Source organism: Vicia villosa, linkage group LG6, assembly GCF_029867415.1.
Source record: "Vicia villosa cultivar HV-30 ecotype Madison, WI linkage group LG6, Vvil1.0, whole genome shotgun sequence".
Classification (NCBI taxonomy): Eukaryota; Viridiplantae; Streptophyta; class Magnoliopsida; order Fabales; family Fabaceae; genus Vicia; species Vicia villosa.
Window position 1 is genome coordinate 69,645,377 of NC_081185.1, and position 9,619 is coordinate 69,654,995.

Genomic DNA, 9,619 nt, shown 5'->3' on the forward strand with positions numbered 1-9,619 from the left:
ACATTAGCATACTATCAACAATTACAAATTTTATCAGTTTTTATAAACCATAGCACTTCAAAAGTGTAAAGAGGGAAGTGAGCGAAGAGGGAAAGTGAAAAAATTGGAAACTGTAATATTATAAAATTGAAATTGGTTTGAGAGACGGAAACAAAATTAGTTTATTATATAGAGGAAATCTAAAATTGAGTTGTGTGTGAGAGGGGAATGAAATTTGCTTGGAACAAAAGGGACTATGGAAATTTTAAAATAATCATATTTCTAACTTAATTAACTATTAGATTTTAATTTTCTATTACGTATATTATTTTTATTTTATACTTATCTTACTTTAATAAATATTTATATTAAAAAATATTTATATATTTTAAAATATACCTCATGGTATTTTTAATTAAAATTTACGCTATAATGTCATTGAAAAGAAATTTAAATTCAATTTATTTTATATAAAATAATATATATTTTCCTCACAAATATATGTAACATATTTAGAATGAATTTTGTAACGTAAAGTTTTGTGAATATATTAAAGAAGGTATTATTTTATTTATTTAATTTTTTTATTACTCACTAAATCCATTTATTTTCAATGCACGCTTCTTACCATCGCAAAATTACTTTCTTTATCTTTTTATGTTCCAATACATTGAAAAGTTGTGACGTAACGGGAAAGAGGCGATTTAATTTGGGGTTTTAGGTCAAGGCGTGCGACGATATCCGACAGCCCTAACCACCTTGCCGAGGGTTGGAGGGATGCGAAGAAGAGGCACTTTTGAAGTTGGGTTTCTTCCTAGGATTCTTTTCCTCTGGGTAGGCAAATGGAGGTAGGAGGGAAAGTTTCGATCATTTATTGTTTCCAGGAAGGAAATACTTGATAGACAAGTTACTGTCATTATTAAAACAAAACATTTCTACTATCACAAACCTTAGGAGTCAGATATTGGTCTTTTTATTAGCCTAAACCTCGATCTTGATTGTGCCTTCCAGGGACTTTGAAATCCTGAAATCCCATTATGCAGAGAGAGAACAATTTCCATCAAGCAGCACAATCTACTTCAAGCAAATTGTATTCCTGTAGAAAAGAGCAGTAGTTATACAGTATGTGTAATTATGCATAAGATCTGTAATTTCAATAAAACTGAGAAATGTAGTATGTGTCGCACGCTCGCGAAAAAATGAACAGAGTCGCCACCAATATATTTATCCCATAAGGGAAGGGAATATCAGAAAACCTAGAATAAGGATAAGAGAAGGTCTTTCGACCAGAGATCGGGTAAGAAGTTGGTTACGCGAGGGGAAGGTATTAGCACCCCTCACGTCTGTGGTACTCCACAGGATCCACTTATGTTTGTTTTATTCTAAGGGTGTATAAATCTAAAGCTTAATGCTAAGGGAATGCATGCAAATGAAAGAAAAAGAAACACGGGGAAAATAAGGTTTATAAATAATTGTGCTCGCTTAGGCCCCGCGACCTAATGCCTACGTATCCTTTTCAGGAATCAGAGCGCCGTAGTTCGGCTCTTTAGTTTTTGTTTGTTTTTGTGTTTTTTAGTTGAACAGTTACATTCGCACTCCGCTGCTCGACCTCTGGAGTCTTAAGCTGGGAATGGAGCGGAAATAACGTGTCCGATTAGGAGGAAGAATGCCCTGAAGGCAAGAGAAAGGATGCCTCGGAGGCAAGAGAGTGAAGAGAGAAAATTGGTTTGTGTCTTTTAGATATAATTCCATGATGAACAAAACCCAATACAAGGCTTCGCACCACTTCATTACTTTGTTTAGGTCTGAGCCTTTATTAGATGTTTTTAGATGTTTTTGATTGGTGATTTTTTAAGGGATTTTACTTTGTGATTCGAATCACATAAAAATGTATAATGATCGAGAAGCAGATTAGGGAATGAATCCCACTCACTTCTATCCCATTATGTAATGTTCAAGAAACAGATTAGGGAATGAATCCCACTCATTTCTATCCCATTAATTAATGTTCGAGAAACAGATTAGGGAATGAATCCCACTCATTTCTCTCCCATTAAGTAGTGACTGAGAAACAGATTAGGGAATGAATCCCACTCATTTCTATGCCACTAAGTGATTGAGAAACAGATTAGGGAATGAATCCCACTCATTTCTCTATCACTTTCTTAATGTGATTCGTATCTCCATTTGTTAATGTTTTAAAGTTGAAAGAGAAAAGGAAGAAGAAAACTAGCCTAAAATGAATAACTAGCTTAATGTTATGAAGGGAACTTCTAAGTCCTAATGTTGTCATGGTCTCTACCTAAAGTTAGGAGTAAATGAACGAAATTACAAGCACAAGCAAAGATCAAAATTACAAGTAAAATTTACAAGTAAACAATGATACAAAATTAGTGCAAAAATGACTAAAAGAAAGACTTGAAATATGGTACAAAACATGGAAGCAAATGATGCAAAATATAGTACAAAAATCGAATTAAAATACTATTATTTTTATATGGTTTTTATGGGAGAAATCGAATTACAAATCAAGCAAAAGAATTAAAATAAAAGCCTAAACTAATATTTTTAGTGATTATTTTTATATGTCTAAAATTGTATTAAATGTCTAAAAGAAAGTTAGCATTTTATTGCCTAAAAGACAAAAACGGGAAGAATCTAATTAAGGCCTAAATTCTACTAATTTTAAAGTCAGAGGGGGTGCAAATTGAAATTAATGGTGCAAGGAGTAATGGGCGCAAGGCCCAGCCAGAGTTTGGCCCACACAGGTTTCTTGTTGTTAGAGGTTTGATTTGCCAAAAATGGCAGCACTGGGCCTAAGGGGGACGTGCAATTTTCGCACAAGGCCCAAAATTGTTTTTGTTATGATTTCGTCTAAATCAGGTTTTTTAATAATAATTAAAAACATTAATCATATCATAATTAATTATACAATGCAATTAACTATGATTAACAATCAATTAAAGAAAAATAATAAAGAGGGCTTAGGGTTACTTGTGACGATTCAAATATCTCGTAACTTCTTCTCCCTCACTCACGAACTCGGACGGCGCGGCGGTGGAGGAATTCCTCTTCTTCGACGATTCAGGCTCGGTTCTGCTCCAAACTCCCCCAATCGAACCAAAATGCTTTTCTCTTGTGCGATACCGTTTCCGTCTTGTTGCGCTGAAGCTGATGATTGAGAATACGGCGGTGTTCGCGTTACCGATGTCGATGTAAAGACGGGATTAGCGCAGTGGTGGTGTCAAAGCAATTGATGAAGATGATGTAAAATCCAGAGGAAGTGTCCAAGAAACGGTAATCCTTGCCATTGCGTTCTGATTCGTTCTTCTTCTTCTTCTTTCTGCGATTTGATTGTTTCTGCGTATTGTTGTTGCAGATGTGCGTTGTTGTTGCGCAGATGAAGATGTATGACGATTGAACGTTGATGAAGATGAGGCTGATTCAAGATGATGATGGACGTTGTTGATGGATGAAGAAGGAAACTGAATTATTGTTGCGTGTGAAGTTCTGATTGATGAAGAGGATGAAGATCGTTGGAGAATTCTCAGGTTCAAGGTTGAAGGAGATTGATGTATGATTGTGTGTGTCAAGAGAGTGAAGAAAAGGAGATAGTCTGAAGCAGAGAAATGGTGGAGAATGGTGAATTGAAGATGGTTATGGAAGTGAAGGGAGAGTGAAAGTGAAGAGGACAAAAAATGGTGGAGGGAACTGATTCTGAAGAAGGAGCTCAAGTTATATAGAGGTTGATCCTCAAGGTTAGTTTTTTGAACTCTTCTCTTGAATTTCTGTTAACCGATTCTGTTATGACCTGTTCCCTTTTCTCCTCTGAATTCTGTTGGTGAACTGTTATACAATTCTGTTAGGGTTAGTTGAAATTCGGTTAGGAAGTGTAACTGATTTTTGGTGGTTGTTAGGGTAGTTATAAGATGGTTGAGGTTAGTTAGGTAGTAACTGAATTAGTGAAAGAGGTTGGTTAGAAAGTTGTATTAGGTTGTTAGAAGTTAGGATATTTCTGTTAGTTGGTTAGAATGGTTAGAAACAGTTATAGGTTAATAACAGAACCGTTAGGAAATGATAGTTGAGGTTAGAAACTGTTAGAGGGCTTGTCAGTAGATCTGTCATGCTAGTAATTTCTTTTGAGATTAGTTAAATACAGGGCTGTTTTGATTTGAATTGAAGTATAGATGTATGTATGAATGCAGGGTGTTGTGGATGAAAATCTTATGGCAGCTATGTTATGTTCAAGTGGTGCTGGCTGTTTGAAGATGGTATTGTAAGTGTATGTGTGAATATAGTACTGATGTGATGATGAATTTGCAGGTTATTTGTTTCGGTGCTGTTGGCGGCATTTTGCGGGCTTGGCATGGCTACATGATACAAATGGTGGAGCAAAGATGAAGAGACATTGAAGATTAATATAGAGAATAGATTTAGGGCAGTCTTTTTGTATTTAGAAGGTATGATGTGTAACAGGATTGGAATTGTAATGAAAAGCGGGTCTTGTAATGTTTGTAATTTTTCTTTTTGTAATTCAATGAACATGGATTGTGACAGGACTTTGTATTTGTACCTCATCTCCCAAGAAAACCGCATGACCATGTGTTCTTGAACTTAGATCGAACTCAAGCTTGCATTCTTCAATGAACTTCAAGCTTATAATCAAATGGATTGGTATTGCACTCCACGGTTCATGCTCAAAATAACCTACAGCTTGATCCCTTATACTATAAGTTGGATGCTTTGCAGTTCACTCCACAAAATAACTTGACTTCACCCTTCCTCCCTTAGTTGATGACTTTTTGTTAAAGAACATGATTTGTGTAGTAAATATCTTTCTTATGAAAAATCATGAATAACACTTGAATAAGGTCATAAAAAATTTGATCAATCCAGAATTGACACATTCTTCCTCAATGGAGTTGACACCATCTTTTCCCCCAGAGGATCCTATCTCTTATCAGGCAAATTTTCAGGTTCACTTGATATTTAATCTTCTTCTACCTTGAATGCTCGAAAGGCTAACCCCAATCTCACTCTCAGGTTTAAGACGATTAAATAGGGGCAGCTGTCGCACCCCAAAATTTGCCCATCTAATTTTATTTCTAACTGGCTTATGCGATCCATTTCATATGCATACCATCCATTAAATCGTCTAACTCATGCATCATTAATCAATAATTTGGCACAGAGATCAAAGATATTAGTGATCAAGGTTTCTCTATTGCTTTAAGACTCCTTATCTACATTCAAGGGTTATTCAATGTGTTCCATCATTCGGGCTATTTAAACCAAGATACTTTTCTTTCGATCAAAGTATGGATCAACAAAGGATACGTAGGCATTGGGTCGTGGGGCCTAAGCGAGCACAATTATTTATAAACCTTATTTTCCCCGTATTTCTTCTTCTTTCATTTGCATGCATTCCCTTAGTAATTAAGCTTTAGATTTATACACCCTTTAGATAGAAACAAACATAGGTGGATACCATCGAGTACGATGGGCGTGAGGGGTGCTAGTACCTTCCCCTTGCGTAACCGACTCCCGTACCTTGATTCTCTGGTCGCAAGACCCTGTTCCTTCACCTTAGGTTTCCTGATATTCCTTTCCCTCTTTGGGATAATTTGGCAAAGAGAGACAAATCAATTTGACTACTGTCTGTATACACCTATGTTAGCAGTAATCATAATAAACCTTAAAGAACTTTCATTCTAGACTCACTTGTCCCTTCTGAGATATTACACAACGTGAATCACCGGCATTTGCCAGAAGAAGTTGGTTGTTTCTAATAACTGCAACACAGGATGTGCTTCCTGAAGTTGGTCCAGCAATATCAGAATGAGGCTGATCGGTCACCATTTCTATTAAGTTTTGTCTTTCATCCGGCATAAATTTATCATCTCGGTAACACATTCGGTTGTTTTATTGCTTTTTATGTTAAGTTTATCGTATTTACTAATTTGTAGTATTGCATTGCAGTTGGTTTAAAGTTTATGTCAAAAGATCTTCTTTATGCCTTTGTTTGGTAGTGTTAGTGCTTTAGGCCAGGTTGATGCATGTGAAAATAGGAACTTGTGGCGCGCACGAGTGGATGAAAAGAAGCCAGGAAAGCTGATTTCAGAGATCAACACGGGCAACCGTGTGTAGCAACACGGCCCGTGTTGAAATGTGGCTGGAAACGCAATTTTGGAGCTGAAACAGAGCATCTACACGGGCACCCGTGTTCACAGACACGGACCGTGTGGAAAAGTGGCCAGAAGCAAGTTTTTGAATCAAGAGGCAGACGAACAACACGGGCACCCGTGTGCAGCAACACGGCCAGTGTTGATGATGCGTGCTGATTATATGTTTCTATGTTTTCTTGCTCCAATGTGATCATTAAGGGTATTTTTGGTATTTGGCTTTAACCTGAATAGAAGAGAGATTATAAAAACAACTTTAGGGCAAGAGAGAAGGAATTTTTTTTGACAGATTGGAGAAAAGAATACAAGAGGAGATTGGAGAAAGCAAGGGGTTTGGGAGAGAAGGAGATCTTCATGAACGGAAGCAATTGAAGATTCAATCTTCTCCAATTTTTTGTAATGTCTTTATTCAATATTGCGTTTTCTTTGATTACTATGAGTAGCTAAACCCCCCAATGCTAGGGGGTGGCTCTGATTTCACTTTGTAATGACTCTGAGTTTGCAATTGCGATAACTATCATGTTTTCAATTATTAATTTATTCTCTTGATGTTTTTAAAGCTTTTCCTTTCAGAAAAATTGGAATTGATCTATGATTATCAATTAGGCGGACCACCAATGATAATGCTTTCATGAGAATATGCTATAATAGATATTACCTTGGACTAGGAATACCTTTTAGCAACCGGATATTCTTGATAACTAATTGCTTGATTTCATTGTAAATCTCTAAGGACTTAGGGTTTAGGATGAAGGATCAAAGGTTTTTTCACTAAGGACTTAGGATCAAACAACCTTAAGAACCGGTAATTGATTATTGAAAATAAGTTGTTGCAATAGAGATTTCAGAGTTGTTACATTGTCAATCATCCACTATCCCTAGCATGTTACTCATATTTGTTAAAAAGTCAATTTCATTTACTGCTTATTTTACTTTTCGCTAAGTGACAATCACCAAACAACACCCAATTGAAGTTTTTTTTGTTTAATTGAACCTTGATTTGAACTCATTATTCCTGCGCAGTCCCTGAGATCGATATTCGGGGAAATTTCCCTATTATTACAAGAGGTAAAATAGTACACTTGCTATTTTACCGATCAAGTTTTTGGCGCCGTTGCCGGGGACTGCCATAATATTGATTTTAAGTTGGGTTCAATTAGAATTTTGTTGCTCTGCGACTAAAAAATTTATTTTCTGCACTTTTAATTTTTTTAATTCTAATATTTGTCTAATCTGTGTATGCGAGGTAAGGCCTCAGCTGAATTTCTTTTTGACGCAGAAATTGAAAGAACCTTGCACGCAAGGCGTAGACAAGCTCGTCAAGAGAAACTGGAATCTGAAGAAGAAGTTGTGACAGTTCATTCAGATTCTGAAAGTGAAGAGGAAGTTATGGGCGAGCATCCACCTCCACCTAAGAGACTTCTCGGAGACTATGGTGCTACGAACACACCGGGTGGTAGACTAACAATTGTCAACCAACCGGTAAATGTGGCAAATTTTCAATTGCATCCGAGCATAATAAATCAGTTGAAAAGAAAACCTTTCACCGGGAAGGTTAATGAAGATGCAAACAAGCACCTACAGAGATTTCTTACCATGAGTACGACTTTAAAAATTGAAGGGCATACCGAAGAGGCAAAGAAGCAGAGAATGTTCCCATTCACCTTGGCCGAAGAAGCAGAAGAATGGTTCTATTCTCTTCCAGCAGGCAGTATCACGTCATGGGAAGAGATGAAGAAGGCTTTCTTGAATGAGTATTTTCCCGCCTCGGTCTTTATAAGGAAGAGGTATGATATTTTGAATTTCAAGCAATAGGAGGGTGAACTCTTAGGAGATGCTTATAAAAGATTCAAAAGGACCCTAGTGGCATGTCCCACTCACAACATGGACAAAACTGACCAAATGCAGATATTTGTGAATGGGCTCAAAATGAAAACAAAGCAATTGATCAATACAACAACTGGAGGCTCAACAAATTTCACAACAGCCTCCAGAATTATCAAGATCATTGAAGCGATAGCTGCAAATGAGCATTTGGAGTTGTATGACAGGTGTACCAGTAAACATGAAAGAGTTATTGATCTGAAGTTGGAAACCTCAAAAATTCGGGTTGAAGATGCTATAGCTGCAGAGGTAGAAAAGAGATTAAAGGCTATGAATATAGGTACTCAACAGGTTGCTCAAGTCCAACAAGCTCAACCTGTAAATTGTGAAATTTTCCAAGGTCCTCACCAAACTGTATACTGTGTTGCTACTCCCAAGCAGATTGAAGAAATCAAATTCCTGAGGCAAAACAATCCGTATTCTAACACCTACAATCCAGGGTGGAAGAATCATCCAAATTTTGCTTGGAAAGATAACCAACAACAAGGCCCTCAGAAGGCGGAATGGGAAGTGGCTATCGAGAGATTGGCTGGACAATGCCTTCAGTTTCAAGAAGAAACCAGAAACAACCACAGGAACACTACAGCTTCAATCAAAAATCTAGAAGTTCAAATGGGTCAAATAGCACAGCATCTCACTCTACAGACACAAGGTGCTTTTCCGAGCGCAACTGTGAAAAATCCAAAAGACCAAGAGAAGATTAATGCTGTTACTACAAGAAGTAAGAAAGTGGCAGAATCGGAAAAAGAAAAAGAGGAAATAGATGACCCCATGGTAATATAGGTGGATTTGGAAATAAGAGAAAATACAAAAGAGCCAGAAGTTGTGATACCACCGGTTATACCAGTTGAAGAAAAAAATAAGAAAATGGCTGAACCGGCGATCAAACTACCTTTCCCTTCCAGAGTGACAAAGAAGAATTCAAAAGAGAAAGACTTTGAGAAGTTCACTAAATTGTTCAAAAAGCTAGAGGTAAATCTACCATTCTTTGAAGCACTTGAACACATGCCCTCGTATAAGAAATTTATGAAGGAGGAGTTGGCGAAAAAGAGATCACTGGGAGGAGAATCAAAAACTGAAAATGAGAAGTGTGGAATAGTCTCGTCAGCAAGAAAGATCCCAATAAAGAGGAAAGATCCTGGAGCAGTGGCGATACCATGCACTATCAAGAATATAACATTTAAAAAGGTACTCCTCGATTCTGGTTCTAGTGTGAGTTTAATCCCGTTGTCCATTTTCAAAAAGCTTGAATTGGAAAATATTAGTGAAAGTAAGACACAATTAAGGTTCACTGATCACACCGTTAAGAAATCATATGGGGTAGCTGAAGATGTACTAGTGGAAGTTGATAAGTTTGTATTCCCTGTTGACTTCCACATCATGGACATTCCGGAAGACGAAGAAACTCCTATCCTTCTTGGGAGACCATTTTTGTCGACAGGCCGCTGCAACCTCGACATTGAAAAAGAGACACTAACACTGAGATCTTTTGATGAAGAAGTAACCTTGAAGATGTTAGGAGTTAAGAAACATAGGGCGGTTGTAAATGATCAAACTTCTGGTGGTATGACAGA